The sequence below is a fragment of the Engystomops pustulosus genome, chromosome 7 (genome assembly GCF_040894005.1).
Source record: "Engystomops pustulosus chromosome 7, aEngPut4.maternal, whole genome shotgun sequence".
In the NCBI taxonomy this organism is placed as follows: Eukaryota; Metazoa; Chordata; class Amphibia; order Anura; family Leptodactylidae; genus Engystomops; species Engystomops pustulosus.
Window position 1 is genome coordinate 20079786 of NC_092417.1, and position 19585 is coordinate 20099370.

Genomic DNA, 19585 nt, shown 5'->3' on the forward strand with positions numbered 1-19585 from the left:
CTGACAACCCTGACAAGTCCCCATTATGTACCTCCTGCCCACTACGATCTTCAGCCACTTCTTCCATTTACTTTGCCTACCCTGACCTTGGATGGCTCCTACCTACTCTCTGCCTGTTTCTTTGGTGCCTTACTTTGGCATCTCTTGAACTGCCTGGGTCTGCTGTCTCCAACACCTGGGCTGTAGGCCCTTGCTGTCCGCCTCTATCTTGGGCCTCTTTCGTGACTATAAATGTTCTGCACCTGACCTTGGCTTTCTCCTGACACTCTCTGCCAAACTTTAGTATCTCTTGACCCCGCTGAGTATGTGTCTTCGGCACCGTTACTACTCCAAGAGCTGTTGACCATTTCACTGCACAATCCAGAGCCCATGTATTCGAGTTAAAAGATAAAAAGTAACAGGGTCACTTCAGAGTCACCCAAGCTAATCTGATTAGGTGGCACATGGGGTTCATCACTTAGATATCCTGCAAAAATTACAACCTGTTGTCTGCTACAAATGCCCACCCCCTACTAGTTAATACACCCTCCCGAGGAGCATTCATCTTTGTCCATACCAGTGCTGGTTTTGTATCTCCACCATAAATTGTCAATGTAAAAGGTAAAGTATTGTATATTCTAGTGAAACCAGATTATAGGGAGAGCTCCGGGGATGTGTACTCTGGGGTCCCCACCAGCAATATCCAACACTCAGCTCACAGCAGTGGGCTGTCTCTGAGCGTGATGCACAGCGGGTACTGGTTCTGTCAGTGAGAGCGTGCCATCCCAGCAAGCCCGTACTCAATAACAATCTGCATGCAGCATGCTTTCCAGGAGCTTTGCTGCATGCAGAATGACACCTGACCCCCCCCCCCCATTAGTACATAATACTTGTTGGCGGATCACTCTGCCCGATCTATGATAGCAATGGTGCTTGGAACTGGCGTGGGAACTAGGACTAGTACACAATATTACTGCCACTGTGGCAGCTAAGCTAGGCTTACACCACTGCCACTGTACCAGGTAACACCACTATTACTGTGCCAGCCAAGCCAAAAGCTATGCCAACACCGCTGCCACTGTGCCAGCTAGACCAGCGGCTAACCCAACACCACTACCACTGTGCCAGCTAGACCAGCGGCTATGCCAACACCACTGCCACTGTGCCAGCTAGACCAGCGGCTAACCCAACACCACTACCACTGTGCCAGCTAGACTAACAGCTAGGCTAATACCACTACCACTGTACCAGCTAGACCATAAGCTATGCCAACACCACTGCCACTGTGCCAGCTAGACCAGCGGCTAACCCAACACCACTACCACTGTGCCAGCTAGACCAGCGGCTATGCCAACACCACTGCCACTGTGCCAGCTAGACCAGCGGCTAACCCAACACCACTACCACTGTGCCAGCTAGACTAACAGCTAGGCTAATACCACTACCACTGTACCAGCTAGACCATAAGCTATGCCAACACCACTGCCACTGTGCCAGCTAGACCAGCGGCTAACCCAACACCACTGCCACTGTGCCAGCTAGACCAGCGGCTAACCCAACACCACTACCACTGTGCCAGCTAGTCCAGCGGCTAACCCAACACTACTACCACTGTGCCAGTGTTAAGGAGATCTCACTTGTTTTGGACGCCATCTTGACTACTGTCCGCCATCTTAGATACAGCAGAGGAAACTAGTATAAACAATATCTGTGTACAAGGTCTCTGAGAACTGAGCACAATTAATAAATTTTTTTTCCCAGAATGTGCTGATGACCAATAGCATTGCAGTATGCTATTCACGCCTCTTTGATGACTCTTCTGTCTGTGATATTATGCGTTTTGAGATATTAAAACAGGAGAAGATCTTTACATACACTAAGAGACTGACGTGTCTTAGTTTTTATGTTCAAGTTCCTAGTACCAGGACAACCATGAAAGGGTTAATTAGGACTCACCTTACAAAAGTCAAGAGGGCTGTTGGGGCCCAGCATAAAAATCCCTATCACCAGCTAGTCCAGCAGCTTGGGTAACCCCACTGCCACTGTGCCAGCCAGGCCAGCAGCTAGGCTAACACCACTGTCACTGTGCCAGCTATACCAGCAGCTAAGCTAACACCACTGTCACAGTGCCAGCTATAACAGCAGCTAAGCTAACACCACTGTCACAGTGCCAGCTATACCAGCAGCTAAGCTACCACCACTGCCACTGTGCCAGCTATACCAGCAGCTAAGCTACCACCACTGCCACTGTGCCAGCCATACCAGCAGCTAAGCTAACACCACTGCCACTGTGCCAGCTATACCAGCAGCTAAGCTAACACCACTGCCACTGTACCAGCTAGACCAGCAGCTAGGCTAACACTACTGCCACTGTACCAGCTAGTCCAGCAGCTAGGGTAACCCCACTGCCACTAAGCCAGCCAGGCCAGCAGCTAGGCTAACACCACTGTCACTGTGCCAGCTATACCAGCAGCTAAGCTACCACCACTGCCACTGTGCCAGCTATACCAGCAGCTAGGCTAACACCACTGCCGCTGTGCCAGCTATACCAGTAGCTAGACAAACACCACTGTCACTGTGCCAGCTAGTCCAGCAGGTAAGCTAATACCACTGCCACTGTGCCAGCTAGACCAGCAGCTAGGCTAACACCTCTGCCACTGTACCAGCTAGACCAGCAGCTAGGATAACACTACTGCCACTGTGCCAGCTAGACCAGCAGCTAGGCTAACACCACTGCCACTGTGCCAGCTATACCAGCAGCTAGGCTAACACCACTGCCACTGTGCCAGCTAGACCAGCAGCTAGGCTAGCACCTCTGCCACTGTGCCAGCTAGACCAGCAGCTAGGCTAGCACCTCTGCCACTGTGCCAGCTAGACCAGCAGCTAGGCTAGCACCTCTGCCACTGTGCCAGCTAGACCAGCAGCTAGGCTAGCACCTCTGCCACTGTGCCAGCTAGACCAGCAGCTAGGCTAACACCTCTGCCACTGTACCAGCTAGACCAGCAGCTAGGCTAACACCTCTGCCACTGTGCCAGCTAGACCAGCAGCTAGGATAACACTACTGCCACTGTACCAGCTATACCAGCAGCTAGGCTAACACTACTGCCGCTGTGCCAGCTAGTCCAGCAGCTAGGATAACACTACTGCCACTGTGCCAGCTAGTCCAGCAGCAAGGATAACACTACTGCCACTGTACCAGCTATACCAGCAGCTAGGATAACACCACTGTCACACTGTACCCGCTAGACCAGCAGCTAGGATAACACCACTGTCACTGTACCGGCTAGACCAGCAGCTAGGATAACACTACTGCCACTGTGCCAGCTAGTCCAGCAGCTAGGCTAACACCTCTGCCACTGTGCCAGCTAGTCCAGCAGCTAGGATGACACCACTGTCACACTATACCAGCTAGTCCAGCAGCTAGGCTAACACCACTGCCACTGTGCCAGCTAGACCAGCAGCTAGGCTAACACCACTGTCACTGTGCCAGCTAGACCAGCAGCTAGGATAACACCTCTGCCACTGTGCCAGCTATACCAGCAGCTAGGCTAACACCACTGCCACTGTACCAGCTACACCAGCAGCTAGGATAACACTTCTGCCACTGTGCCAGCTATACCAGCAGCTAGACAAACACCACTATCACTGTGCCAGCTATACCAGCAGCTAGGCTAACACATCTGCCACTGTGCCAGCTAGTCCAGCAGCTAGGCTAACACCACTGCCACTGTGCCAGCTATACCAGCAGCTAGGCTAACACCACTGCCACTGTACCAGCTATACCAGCAGCTAGGCTAACACCACTGCCACTGTGCCAGCTATACCAGCAGCTAGGCTAAAACCTCTGCCACTGTGCCAGCTATACCAGCAGCTAGGCTAACACCACTGCCACTGTGCCAGCTATACCAGCAGCTAGACAAACACCACTATCACTGTGCCAGCTATACCAGCAGCTAGGCTAACACCACTATCACTGTACCAGCTAGACCAGCAGCTAGGCTAGCACCTCTGCCACTGTACCAGCTATACCAGCAGCTAGGCTAACACTACTGCCACTGTACCAGCTATACCAGCAGCTAGGATAACACCACTGCCACTGTGCCAGCTATACCAGCAGCTAGGATAACACCACTGTCACTGTACCAGCTAGACCAGCAGCTAGGATAACACCTCTGCCACTGTGCCAGCTATACCAGCAGCTAGGCTAACACCTCTGCCACTGTGCCAGCTATACCAGCAGCTAGGCTAACACCACTGTCACTGTGCCAGCTATACCAGCAGCTAGGCTAACACCTCTGCCACTGTGCCAGCTATACCATGATATTGTAAAAATCATGCGGGCATTAGATTTGCGGCGCCCGCGGCAGACCGCTAGCGCTCCGGGACACTGACACTGAGCTCTCTGGAACTGGGAGCGATGCGCTGCGGCTGTGCTGCAGCGCATCACTCCCAGCCATGCACGGACATTTCAGCTGTTTGCAGAGCGGTGCGCTTCCACCCCCATCCGGATGCCTACAAGTCCCTGGTAGGAGACGATAAGCTGTCTGTCTCCACCTGGAGCGATGTGCTGCAACAAAGCAGCACATCGCTCCCAGCCAGAGATTGTCAGCTCCTGAGACGGTCAGCTCCCTTCTTCAGTGTCACAGGGTCACGTGCAGTTCGTTGTCACGTGACCTGCTGTGAGCCCGGGAAATGCCGGCTTCTGTATACTGCCGGCTTATCTACTGTGAGAGGAGGCTTCCCTGCCTGTCATGGCTCAGCGCTTCCCTTCACAACTCGGCCGAAAGGTAATTTCTGAGAGAAGCTATGTTCTGGGCTGCCAGAAAGAAAGGGGGGGGGGGGGGGGTCATCTGTCCTGGGCTCAGGGTCTCTAGCTCTGGGGGGGAGAGGAGACAGACTGTATATAGATGTATTGCAGGGGGGGAGACTGTATATAGATGTATTGCAGGGGGAGAGGAGACAGACTGTATATAGATGTATTGCAGGGGGGGACTGTATATAGATGTATTGCAGGGGGAGAGGAGACAGACTGTATATAGATGTATTGCAGGGGGGGACTGTATATAGATGTATTGCAGGGGGAGAGGAGACAGACTGTATATAGATGTATTGCAGGGGGGGAGACTGTATATAGATGTATTGCAGGGGGAGAGGAGACAGACTGTATATAGATGTATTGCAGGGGGGGACTGTATATAGATGTATTGCAGGGGGAGAGGAGACTGTATATAGATGTATTGCAGGGGGGGGACTGTATATAGATGTATTGCAGGGGGAGAGGAGACAGACTGTATATAGATGTATTGCAGGGGGAGAGGAGACTGTATATAGATGTATTGCAGGGGGAGAGGAGACTGTATATAGATGTATTGCAGGGGGAGAGGAGACTGTATATAGATGTATTGCAGGGGGAGAGGAGACTGTATATAGATGTATTGCAGGGGGAGAGGAGACTGTATATAGATGTATTGCAGGGGGGGGACTGTATATAGATGTATTGCAGGGGGAGAGGAGACAGACTGTATATAGATGTATTGCAGGGCAAGAGGAGACTGTATATAGATGTATTGCAGGGGGAGAGGAGACTGTATGTAGATGTATTGCAGGGGGGGGGACTGTATATAGATGTATTGCAGGGGGAGAGGAGACTGTATATAGATGTATTGCAGGGGGGGGGACTGTATATAGATGTATTGCAGGGGGAGAGGAGACAGACTGTATATAGATGTACTGCAGGGGGAGAGGAGACTGTATATAGATGTATTGCAGGGGGGGGGACTGTATATAGATGTATTGCAGGGGGAGAGGAGACTGTATATAGATGTATTGCAGGGGGGGGGGGACTGTATATAGATGTATTGCAGGGGGAGAGGAGACAGACTGTATATAGATGTATTGCAGGGGGGGACTGTATATAGATGTATTGCAGGGGGAGAGGAGACTGTATATAGATGTATTGCAGGGGGGGGACTGTATATAGATGTATTGCAGGGGGAGAGGAGACAGACTGTATATAGATGTATTGCAGGGCGAGAGGAGACTGTATATAGATGTATTGCTGTGGGAGAGGAGACTGTATGTAGATGTATTGCTGTGGGAGAGGAGACTGTATGTAGATGTATTGCAGGGGGAGAGGAGACTGTATATAGATGTATTGCAGGGGGAGAGGAGACTGTATATAGATGTATTGCAGGGGGAGAGGAGACTGTATGTAGATGTATTGCAGGGGGAGAGGAGACTGTATATAGATGTATTGCAGGGGGAGAGGAGACTGTATGTAGATGTATTGCAGGGGGAGAGGAGACTGTATGTAGCTGTGTTACTGGGGGGTGAGGCGGCTGTATGTGGATGTATTACTGGGGGGTGAGGCGGCTGTATGTGGATGTATTACTGGGGGGTGAGGCGGCTGTATGTGGATGAATTACTGGGGGGTGAGGCGGCTGTATGTGGATGTATTACTGGGGGGAGAGGAGACTGTATGTAGCTGTGTTACTGGGGGGTGAGGCGGCTGTATGTGGATGTATTACTGGGGGGTGAGGCGGCTGTATGTGGATGAGTTACTGGGGGGTGAGGCGGCTGTATGTGGATGTATTACTGGGGGATGAGGCGGCTGTATGTGGATGTATTACTGGGGGATGAGGCGGCTGTATGTGGATGTATTACTGGGGGGTGAGGCGGCTGTATGTGGATGAATTACTGGGGGGTGAGGCGGCTGTATGTGGATGTATTACTGGGGGGTGAGGCGGCTGTATGTGGATGTATTACTGGGGGGTGAGGCGGCTGTATGTGGATGTATTACTGGGGGGTGAGGCGGCTGTATGTGGATGTATTACTGGGGGGTGAGGCGGCTGTATGTGGATGTATTACTGGGGGGTGAGGCAGCTGTGTTACTGGGGGTGAGGCGGCTGTATGTGGATGTATTACTGGGGGGGTGAGGCGGCTGTATGTGGATGTATTACTGGGGGGTGAGGCAGCTGTGTTACTGAGGGGTGAGACGGCTGTATGTGGATGTATAACTGGGGGGTGAGGCGGCTGTATGTGGATGTATTGCTACAAGCATAGTGGATAGTGAGCAGGATAATTTGTATCTTTGTTGTATTCGGTTGGGGCCTCCACCATATTTTGCGCCCAGGGGCCCCCACCAACCTTAATCCGGCCCTGGTGCCAGCTACACCAGCAGCTAGGATAACACTACTGTCACTGTACCAGCTATACCAGCAGCTAGGCTAGCACCTCTGCCACTGTACCAGCTATACCAGCAGCTAGGCTAACACTACTGCCACTGTACCAGCTAGACCAGCAGCTAGGATAACACTACTGCCACTGTACCAGCTATACCAGCAGCTAGGATAACACTACTGCCACTGTACCAGCTATACCAGCAGCTAGGATAACACTACTGCCACTGTACCAGCTATACCAGCAGCTAGGATAACACTACTGCCACTGTACCAGCTAGACCAGCAGCTAGGATAACACTACTGCCACTGTACCAGCTAGACCAGCAGCTAGGATAACACTACTGCCACTGTACCAGCTATACCAGCAGCTAGGCTAACACCTCTGCCACTGTACCAGCTATACCAGCAGCTAGGCTAACACCTCTGCCACTGTGCCAGCTATGCCAGCAGCTAGGCTAACACCTCTGCCACTGTACCACCAGATTTTTTCGCCCAGTGGCCTCCACCTACCTTAACCCGGCCTTGTATACGTGTACAGGCGGTCCCCTACTTAAGAACACTCGACTTACATACGACCCCTAGTTACAAACAGACCCCTGGATATTGGTAATTTATCGTACTTTAGTCCTTGGCTACAATGATCAGCTGTAACAGTTATCACCAGTGTCTGTAATGAAGCTTTAGTGTTAATCCTGATTCTTATGACAACTCAACATTTTTAAAATCCAATTTTCACAGAGACCAAAAAAGTTCTGGCTTGGATTACAATGATAAAATATACAGTTCCGACTTACATACAAACTCAACTTAAGAACAAACCTACAGACCCTATCTTGTATGTAACCTGGGGACTGCCTGTATATATCTGCAGAATATGTGGGCTATATATTACAAAATCACTTTGGGCTTGTGTGTGCTTTGTGCAGAATTTTTTCTCCCATATGTAGGACACGCTGGCACAGAAAACAGCAGTTCTTAGAAAATTAGCAGGAAATTAGCAGGAAATGCGCTTGACCAAATGAGCATCGCACTTTCATTGTGACTGAGCGTGGCTGTATGTAGAGACGTGTAAATAGATGTGTGGGATGTATATCGTATCTTATCTATCTAATAAGTAAGTAGCAAAGCTGCTTGTGGGGGCAAAACCGCAAGACCACTGGCAAAGGTCATATATAGAGATGAGCGAGCACTAAAATGCTCGAGTGCTCGTTATTCGAGACAAACTTTTCCCGATGCTCGAGTGCTCGTCTCGAATAACGAGCCCCATTGAAGTCAATGGGAGACTCGAGCATTTTTCAAAGGGACCATGGTTCGGGAATAAAATGTGTTATTTAATTGAAAAAGAATGTCTTCTGATAAGTTAGCAGATGTATGCAAACATCTGCAATCTATTCTTCACTGTTCCGTGCGTATATTATCTCCCGACAAGTTAGCAGATGTGAAGAACAGTGAAGAATAGAATAAAAACCGTGACCACAGGATCATTTAAGTGAAGAACACAGTGAAGAATAGATTACAGATGTTCGGCACATCTGCTTACTTGTCGGGAGATACAGGCGGAACGGTGCAAACAAAATAGCATGTGAAGAACAATATATATGTGTGAAGAACACATTGCAGATGTTTCCATACCTCACCCTCTATGCCCTTCCCCCCTCTCCTGGTGAACCCCGCTTATAACTTGTCCTGTCATCTCTTATCTGAAACTTTCTTTCTGAGCTTTCAGCAAGTGTCTGAGACCTCGGGATCTTCTCCTATGAGACCCCCATTCACACACAGCGGATTTACCTGATTGCAGGGTCTGGAGTCTCCCCGATGTCTCTGTCCTCAGTGCTGATCTCCTGGATGCGCTGTCCCAGGATCCACTCCTCTTCTTCCACTGAAGTCTCCCCGATCTCTTTGCCCTTCCCGATTTCTCTGCCCTTCCCTATGTCTCTGTCCTGTTCCCCGATCTCTCTGTGCTGCTCCCCCATGTCTCTGCCCTCCCCGATGTCTATGTTCTGTTTCCCGATGTCTCTGTCCTCCCTTATGTCTCTGTGCTGCTCCCCGATGTTTCTGTGCTGTCCCCCAATGTCTCTGTCCCGCTCCCCGATTTCTCTGTCCTGCTCCCCGATGTCTCTGTCCTGCTCCCCGATGTCTCTGTGCTGCTCTCCGATGTCTCTGTGCTGCTCTCCGATGTCTCTGTGCTGCTCACCGATTTCTCTGTGCTGCTCACCGATTTCTCTGTGCTGCTCACCGATTTCTCTGTGCTGTTCCCTGATGTCTCTGTGCTGCTCCCCGATGTATCTGTGCTGCTCCCCGATGTCTCTGTCCTGTTCCTCAATGTCTCTGTTCTGGCTCCCCGATGTCTCTGTCCTGCTCACCGTGTTCTTCAATGTGTTCTTCACACATATATATTGTTCTTCACATACTATTTTGTTTGCACCGTTCCGCGCGTATCTCCCAACAAGTAAGCAGATGTGCCGAACATCTGTAATCTATTCTTCACTGTGTTCACTGTTTTTATTCTATTCTTCACTGTTCTTCACTGTGTTTTTTAAATTAAATGCTCGCTCTCGAGCAGGGGAAATACTTGTCCGAGCAACGAGTCGTTTCGAGTACCTTAATACTCGAACGAGCATCAAGCTTGGACGAGTATACTCTCTCATCTCTAGTCATATACTGATAATTTAAGGAACAGGCAGCTCTCCAAAATGTGGTATAAAGCAGGGTGTCCTTTATTCCATAGTGCGACGTTTCGGTGACAGCTTCCTCAAGCATAATGTATGTGACCAGCAAACTAACATGCAAAGGCCAAACTTTATTCCCATTGGTCAGAGGTTGAAGCATATAATCAGTATAAAATAACAATCAAAGTATATAGAGTAAAATACTCTCACAAGTGTTTTACATATACAAATGTGCATCAAAGTGAAAATATACAATAATTCATGAAATACGTGCATATTACGTGGTGTTAGAGGGCTGAAGCTGGTAGAATATATTAGGAGCTTATTGCCTCTGGGTGGCAATGGATTATTTGGGGCACATTTATTTATCCCCGACCTGAATGCACGTCTTCCGCGATTCATGAAGTTCGTGCGCCTGATATCCTGCATGTGTCGCTTCCACGCTCAGGTCCCTCCGAAGTTCACCTTCTTCTTCCTGGTGCATGTAAGTGCATTGGTTGCAAAACAAATTAAATCTTAAATCCCGTGCTCTTTCCGAATCAGTCGGATCGTCTGACGGCACACACCCTCAAATTCTGTCTCATGAAAGCCAGCACAGCTGTGCCAAAATCCGATCGCGTGTGACACAATCCCCTGCTATATACCTGTCACAGCGGCGCAAATCTCAAAAATGTCGGGAAGTCCAATGAAAATGCGATCAGCGGATGCTTAGTAAATAAGCCCCTTTATCTATCTCCGGAGCTCCGAGATTACAAGTCCTGCTCTCTTGGCAGTTAGCCACACCCCGGAGCGCCCTCTTCTGGACTGTGATGTATAGGGGGAATATGTCCAGCTCTCCTCAATAGGAGAAGGTTTAGTCTGATGTCCTCCGGGAGCTGAATCATCTAGGTATGGAAAATATTCGTTTTCTCATCTGAGGTAGAAGGATCTTTCATTGCTGTACTGAACATCTTAGTGCGGGTACACGGGCTGAGCCTTCTTCATACATACTGGGTTTTTGCATAATATACATAACTTTCTTTTATAAAAAGTGATCAAAAGGTCCTCCAGTTCCCAAAATGATAGCAATGACACCTTACACAGCTCCGTACACCTATGTAAGAGAGTTATTGCCGTCAGAATATGGCAAAATGAATACTTTTTTTGTGCAAAACAAAACAGCCCCTCATGCAGCTCTGTACAAAGAAAACAAAAAGGTAGGGATTTTTACAAGAGGGCAGCGAAAAATAAAACGAAAAAATGACATTGGCGTTAAGCTCTTAATGAAACAAATTGCAATATTTATTATTATTATTATCTTCCGCACTTTTCATCTGCATTCATTTCTACAAAAAAATGTAAAAGTTCCAAAAGGTTTAGTTACACTTGAAGGCGCGTTCACACACGTTGCTTTTCAGATGCAGTTGTTGAAGCCAAAAGCAGGTGTGGGTCACATTGGGGCACATTTACTTACCCCTTCCAGGGTTCCGGAAAGTTATTTGTCCAACGAGGATGCCCTGTGCCGCAATTCATTAAGATCGTGCGCCCGATATCCTGCATGTGTCGCTTCCCCGCTCAGGTCCGACAGAGTTCACCTTCTTCTTCCTGGTGCATGTAAGTGCTTGATTTTGCGACACAATTTGAAAGTTAAATCCCGCGCTCAGTCCGAATCAGTCGGATCATCTGGCGGCCCGCCCCCCGATTTCTGTTCTATGAAAGCAGCGCAGCCGCGCCACAATACCTGTGCAAGTTGCTATAGCCCCCAAAACAGTGCACAGTCCGACAAAAGTGTGTGTGTGCGACCCTTAGTAAATGAGCCCCAATGTGTGAGAACATGTAATGAAGAGAAGCTACTACTTCTCTAATTTCACTCCACACCTGAAAAACTGCACACAACTGCACCTGAAAAACTGCACACAACTGCACCTGAAAAACTGAATGTGTGAATGCAATCTAAATTTTTATGTTTCATAGTTTCATAGTATCATAGTTTATACGGTTGAAAAAAGACACTTGTCCATCAAGTTCAACCAAGGAAGGGTAGGGATTGGATGAGAAAGGGATTTAGGGGAAACCATTCTATATAACATAATCATCAATGTTATTTAGGTGTAAAAAGGCATCTAGACCCTTCTTGAAGCTCTCCGCTGTCCCTGCTGTGACCAGCGCCTGAGGCAGGCTATTCCACAGATTGACAGTTCTCATAGTAAAAAAGCCCTGTCGCCTCTGGTGATTAAACCTTGGTTTCTCCAAACGGAGACAGTGCCCCCTCGACTTTTGATTTGATTTAATCTGAAACAACTTACCACCATATTTTTTGTATGGACCATTCATATATTTATATAAATTAATCCTGTCCCCTCGTAGTCGTCTCTTTTCCAGACTAAATAAATCTAGTTGTTTTACTCTTTCCTCATAACTGAGACCCTCCAGACCCCTTATCAGTTTTGTGGCTCTAAGTTGAACCCTCTCCAGCTCCAGGGCCTCCTTTTTATGGACCGGTGCCCAGAACTGGACAGCATATTCCAGGTGAGGCCGAACCAACGCCTTGTACAGTGGTAATATTACATCCCCATCCCAAGAGTCCAGACCTCTTCTGATACATAACAAGATCCTACTAGCTTTAAAGGCAGCTGATTGACATTGCATGCTGTTATTCAATTTATGATCTACTAGTACCCCCAGGTCCTTCTCAACAAGGGACTCTCACAGATTTACTCCCCCAAGGACATATTTTGCCTTTGGATTATTGGCCCCCAGGTGCATAACATTACATTTATCCACATGAAACCTCATTTGCCAAGTGGATGACCAAATATTTAGTTTGTCCAAGTTACCCTGCAGCCTATGAACATCCTCCATTGACTGTATTACACTACACAGCTTGTACTACTACTCCCATCCTCCATAGACTGTATTACACTACACAGATACAGTGCTATTAATTCCTACCTCTATATCATTAATAAATATATTAAATAGTAGAGGGCCGAGCACAGAACCCTGGGGTCCACCACTCATAACTGGTGACCATTCCGAGTAGGAATCATTGACCGCAACTCTCTGGATACGATCCTTTAGCCAGTTTTTAAATGCGTCGTCTCCCCCTGGTGGCTGCTGGCTTTCTATTGCTTTAACCTCTTGACACTCAGTGGGCTCCGATCGCGGGTGTTTAACCCGTTAAATGCAGCGGTCTGCACGACCGCGGCATTTGACATGCCCTTCGGGGATCTTTCCCCCATGATCACCCACCAACCCGCGCCGTTTTCGGGGGGGTGCCGATCGTTGATATGGCAGCACTGGGGTCCGATCAGGTCCCCCAGTAAGATGGTGTCTATGATGTCATCTTACAGGCACAGTGTCAGCCTAAGCATGTGCATAGGCTGACCCTGCTAATACCCTGCAATACATCAGTATTATACATCAGTATTGCAGAGTATTATCAGGAACAAGCAATCAGATGATTGTTTGTTCATGCCCCAGGGTGGAAATAGTAAAAAAGTAAAAAAAAAGAAAAATGTTATTCAATAAAAAATAAATTAATAAATCAATAAAAATGCCCATGAGCCCCATAAGTGCATAGTTTATGCACTTGGGTGAATAAAGTACCCACTTTTTTTATATTGTGGTGTACAGCCAATTTTTTACTTTTACATACTCCCCATAACATATAAAGAGACATATAACGCTAAAAAAAGTCTAAATCATAACACAAACCCCACATATATAGTATCACAGTGCCCATAACAACCCGTAGAATAAAACGAAATAATTATTGAACCATGAACGCCGTTAAAAAAAAAAATGTTAAAAACCTGCAGAAGATTATTATTTTTACCTATTGAATCCCACAAAAATGCATTAAATAGTGATCAAAAAAACATATGTACTCCAGAATGATACTGTGCAAAGTACAACATCTCCCGCAAAAAACAAGCCATCAACCAGCTCCATACCCAGAAAACTAAAAATATTATGCCACTTGGAAGACGGCGATGCAAAAATGATAGATTTTTCCCCACATTAGGGTTTTATTTGGCAAATTTAGTAAAATGTAAGAAAAAATATTCATGTCTGGTATCCCCGTAATCGCATCGACCCATAGAATAAAGATAACAGGATTATTAGGATATACGGTGAACACGAAAAAAAAAAAGTAAAAAATCCAGTACAGAATTGATGCTTTTCTACTCCTGTCCTAAAATAAAAAGTTCCTAAATTTATAACAATAGGTGATACCAGCCCCAAAATGGTAACACTGGAAAAAGCATCTCATCCCGCAAAAAAAATGCCATCACATGGCCCAAATAACGAAAAAGCGAAAATTTTATAGCCTACAAAAGGGGCCAATAAGAAAACTAAAATCCTGGCAGCTGCAGGGTGCTCCTTCCCTTCTGTGCCTCGCTGTGCCCCCATAACACAAGTAATGTCCACATGTGGGGGGTCGCTGCACTCAGGAGAAATTGTAGAACAAATTGTATGGTGAGTTTTCTCTTTTTATCTTTTGGAAATGTGTAAATTTTAGGGCTAAATGAACGTATAACCGACAAAATTTGACCATTCTAAATTTCACCTCCATTTTGATTCAATTACTATGAAGATCTCAAGGGGTTAACAATCTTTGTAAATGCTGTTTCTGATAGTCTGTGGGGTGCAGATTTGAAAATGGGTTGGTTACATAGGGGGTTGTGATGCTAAATATGTAAAATTTCATACAAAACTGTATTTATCCCCAAAATAGTCAATTCTGAAAATACAGAAAATCGCTATTCGATTTGTAAGCCGCGTGACATCAAAATAAATTATCCAAACATTTCAAAAAATGATGAAAATGTAAAGTAGACAAATGGGAAATGTTATTCTGCAAGTTATTTAGGTGGTAAATCGATCTGCCTGAAAACGCGGTGATTTTGAATTTCGACAATGGCAAATTTTTAAAAAAAATACATCATTTTTTCTTTTTTTTAGTAAATAAACGCAAAACTTAACCCCTTAAGGACGCAGCCATTTTGTAGCTTGAGGCTCAGTCCCATTTTTTGAATTCTGACATGCGTCACTTTATATGGTTATAACTTTTGAACACAGTTACTTATCAAAGCGATTCTGAGATTGTTTTTTCCCCACATGTTGTACTTCATTTTAGTGGTAAATTTTGGCTGATAAGTTTTGCGTTTATTTACTAAAAAAATAAAAAATTATGATTTTTTTTGAAAAATGTCACTTTTTTTGAAATGAAAAAGTACATATGTTTTTTGATCACTTTTTATTGCATTTTTTGTGGGATTGAATAGAAAAAAATCATAATTTTTGGAGGGATTTTAGCATTTTTTTTTTTTACAGCATTCATCATACGGGTTCAATAATTATTTGCTGTTATTCTACGGGTTGTTATGGACGCGGTGATACTATATATGTGGGGTTTGTGTTATGATTTAGACTTTTTTGGGGTTATATGCCTCTTTATATGTTATGGGGCTCATGGGCATTTTTATTGATTTATTACTTTATTTTTTATTGAAGAACTTTTTTTTTTTTACTTTTTTACTTGTTCCACCATGGGACATGAACAAGCAATCATCTGATTGCAGAGTATTAGCAGTGTCAGTCTATGCACATGCATAGGCTGACACTGTGCCTTTAAGATGACGTCATCAACGCCATCTTACTGGCAGTGCCTGCAGGTAACATTGGGGTCCAGATCGGACCCCAGCACTGTCATAGCAATGATCGGCGCCCCCTGAAAACGATTCGGGAGGGGGGGGGCATCGTGGGGGAAAGACCCCCCCCCAGAGGCATGGTAGATGCTGCGGTCGCGCTGACCGCGGCATTTAACGGGTTAAACACCCACGATCGGAGCCCACTCGACCACGGGTGTTACACTGGGGTGCCGGCTCTCAGTCACAGCCGCCACCCCGTGTTTGCCGGGGTTCCGGTTCGGCTCAGATCCAGAGCCGAGCCGGCATCAGCTCAGTGGCGGATATATCGAGTTATAGAATCTGCATTGTTTGATATGTTTAAAATAACAGATGGATATCTGCAAAAATAGATTCTGTGTTTCATCATTGTGGAAAAAAAACTCGCTATAGTTTTTGATTCTTATGTGTAAACAAGAAATTGGTAAGGAATGTACAGGGGAAAACCTGCTACTAATCTGTTTACACAGGACAGTATAGAATATGTAAAAAAAACACAGACATTCAATGCACAGGGGAAGCATTTAAGAGAGGAAATTGTGTGTTCCTGGTTTCAGTCCCTTGGGGCTCCTACTACTGTTTCTTGTGCACCTGACGCAGTAGTGGATTATTATACAGACAGTTTGGGCAGCAGCCCCGTGGCCCAAGACTTCTAGGGGGCCCATGGCCACCCAAATTTATACTGAGAAGGACCTTCACCCATGAAATCCTTGTGCATCTATTTCTGGTCTCAATACACTTGTACACAAAAGCCATTTCAGGACCTTTCAAGGTCCTCCAAATATCCCAAAACCACAGATTGAAAGCAGCAGAAGGGACACGTCCTCCATTCCCCAAGAAGCTGATTCTAGTACCAGATGTAGGAAGTGATTCCAGACTTGTAGGGGCTTTAATATTCATACAGCCCAAGGCACATAACATTAGCCGCCCCTCTATGGGGCTAATAGCACCAGGGGCAGATGCTTCTTTGTCCTTCCTCCAGCAGTGTTACTGTTCAGAGCCGGCGCTAGCGCTGGGCATCAGGGCAGGATTAAGGGTGGTGGAAGCCCTTCCAACAATGATTTTAGAGGTTAGTAGCCTGCCAGCCCCCCTGTAGTATATATCCTGCCAGCCCCCCTGTAGTATATAGCCTGACAGCCCCCTTGTAGTATATAGCCTGACAGCCCCCCTGTAGTATACAGCCACCAGCCCCCTGTAGACTATAGCCGCCAGTCTCCTGTAGAAAATGGCGATCTTGGCGATCTCCCCCAGCAAAGGCAGCTGTGTCTTACTGACACAGCTGTCATCCTAGACCCCCATGTGCATTGCGAGCGGCCACTGGCCGCTGCGCATTGTGCACAGAGACACAGAGCTGAGCTAAGTCGCTGACTGTCCGAAACTGGTGGGGGCCCCGGGGCGCAGGCCCCATGAGCCCCTCCTTTAATCCGGCCCTGCTGGGAATACCTGGGCAGGTGCTGGAGCCCAGAGCTGCTGGGGGGGGGGGCATAAGGCTGAACATAAGGAGACCATGTTGGTGAGGGGGACTGTATCTAATGAATTCATAGGGGGTGAGGGTGGCTGTATCTAATGAATTCATAGGGGGTGAGGGGGGCTGTATATAAAATACCCACAAGGGGGTTGTATATAAAATAACCCTGTTTGGTATGATTAAATAGGGAATATTTTAGGGAACAGGAGACAGTTTTAGTTTCTGAATTTTTAATGGCTGTGTCGCCCAGGGGCCTGCTGCAACCTGGGACCGACCCTGTTACTGCTCATCATCGTTCTGCAAAATAGCAAACATTTGCTTCATCTTCCTGGGCTTCATCTCGAGGTCTGAGCTTCAACTCTTTAGATACAGGAAAAAACCATGAATAATAAATATGACGTATTTTAGTTGGTTTTCTCTTCTCAGGAATGTTGCAGGCGTCCACATATTTCTGTGCTCTGACAACTGATAATATCACAATATGCAGAAGATAACATCACACTACAGAACTTCCTGATACAGGCAGTCCCCGGGTTATGTACAAGATAGGTTCTGTAGGTTTGTTCTTAAGTTGAATTTGTATGTAAGTCGGAACTGTATATTTTATAATTGTAACCTCAGCCAGAATTTTTTTGGTCTCTGTGACAATTGGATTTTAAAAATGTTGGATTGTCATAGAAACCAATAAAGCTTAATTACAGGCACCTGTGATAACTGTTACAGCTGATTATTGTAACCTAAGGATAAAGTACAGTAATTACCAACATCCAGAGGTCCGTTTGTAACTAGGGGTCGTCTGTAAGTTGGGTGCTCTTAAGTAGGGGACCGCCTGTACTATAATGTCTGCAGAGCTTCATGCTCTTATGACGAGCCCGTCCATTTTGTTTGAGTTATTGGAGACCAAATATATTTTGTGAATTTTTTTTTTTTGTGACAAAACCAAAATGTTGTGAATTCTTTGTGACCCCATGATATGGATGTCGTGCAACAAAATACTGTGTGACCTAAAACGTATTCATCCAACAAAATTTCATTTGGTAGTCACTTTCTTTTTTTTTGCCACAAAATTTTAGTTTGTACATCCAAAATTGCATTTTTACGCACAAAAAAAGATTTCTGTGACTACAAAATAAAGTCTGTGCGCCCAAAACTTTCTGAGGAGGAGGAGGGGGAGGCACAAACCTTTCAGACATCTTACAAGAAGGAGTCTTACAGACACAGTATTGAATATCGGGGTCGTGACTAATTTGGAGGATATCCGGCCAGATAATCTTCTTTCTCTTCTTCTTTATCCTTGTAGCCAAGACTGTACAGACAGAATTTTGAAAAGAAAATGATATATTGGAAAAAAAAGTTTATGTTCGAAATCTGATCACCCTCAAGTTGTACACGAGGTGTGTGCTGCCTCCTCCCATCCCTGAACTCACCACGTTGTGTCACTACCGGATAATCTCCTACATTACAGCTCTGCCTGCAGCCCGGGACTGTCTGCTTGTCTCTCCCTATATCTGATACTGGACCCCAGGACTGTCTGCTTGTCTCTCCCTATATCTGATACTGGACCCCAGGACTGTCTGCTTGTCTCTCCCTATATCTGATACTGGACCCCAGGACTGTCTGCTTGTCTCTCCCTATATCTGATACTGGACCCCAGGACTGTCTGCTTGTCTCTCCTATATCTGATACTGGACCCCAGGACTGTCTGCTTGTCTCCTATATCTGATACTGGACCCCAGGACTCTCTGCTTGTCTCCTATATCTGATACTGGACCCCAGGACTGTCTGCTTGTCTCCTATATCTGATACTGGACCCCAGGACTGTCTGCTTGTCTCCTATATCTGATACTGAACCCCAGGACTGTCTGCTTGTCTCCTATATCTGATACTGGACCCCAGGACTGTCTGCTTGTCTCCTATATCTGATACTGGACCCCAGGACTGTCTGCTTGTCTCTCCTATATCTGATACCGGACCCCAGGACTGTCTGCTTGTCTCTCCTATATCTGATACTGGACCCCAGGACTGTCTGCTTGTCTCTCCCTATATCTGATACTGGACCCCAGGACTGTCTGCTTGTCTCTCCCTATATCTGATACTGGACCCCAGGACTGTCTGCTTGTCTCTCCTATATCTGATACTGGACCCCAGGACTGTCTGCTTGTCTCTCCTATATCTGATACTGGACCCCAGGACTGTCTGCTTGTCTCTCTCTATATCTGATACTGGACCCCAGGACTGTCTGCTTGTCTCTCCTATATCTGATACTGGACCCCAGGACTGTCTGCTTGTCTCTCCCTATATCTGATACTGGACCCCAGGACTGTCTGCTTGTCTCTCCCTATATCTGATACTGGACCCCAGGACTGTCTGCTTGTCTCCTATATCTGATACTGGACCCCTGGACTGTCTGCTTGTCTCCTATATCTGATACTGGACCCCAGGACTGTCTGCTTGTCTCCTATATCTGATACTGGACCCCAGGACTGTCTGCTTGTCTCTCCCTATATCTGATACTGGACCCCAGGACTGTCTGCTTGTCTCCTATATCTGATACTGGACCCCAGGACTGTCTGCTTGTCTCTCCCTATATCTGATACTGGACCCCAGGACTGTCTG

At 46.7% G+C, this 19585-nt stretch overlaps 1 protein-coding gene across 2 annotated transcripts in view; it reads left to right on the top strand.

Annotated features, from left to right (window-relative positions):
* The first annotated feature begins 4482 nt into the window (after nt 1-4482).
* The window catches only part of LOC140069375 (uncharacterized), a 32241-nt gene continuing 17138 nt past the window's right edge, over nt 4483-19585 (top strand). Inside the window, exons 1-2 of one of the 2 annotated variants that reach the window (XM_072115016.1) lie at nt 4483-4766; nt 18270-18363. The gene's annotated coding sequence lies outside the window, so the exon portion shown is untranslated. The remainder of the gene's footprint in view (nt 4767-18269; nt 18364-19585) is intronic. The other variant, XM_072115015.1, reaches the window with a different exon arrangement.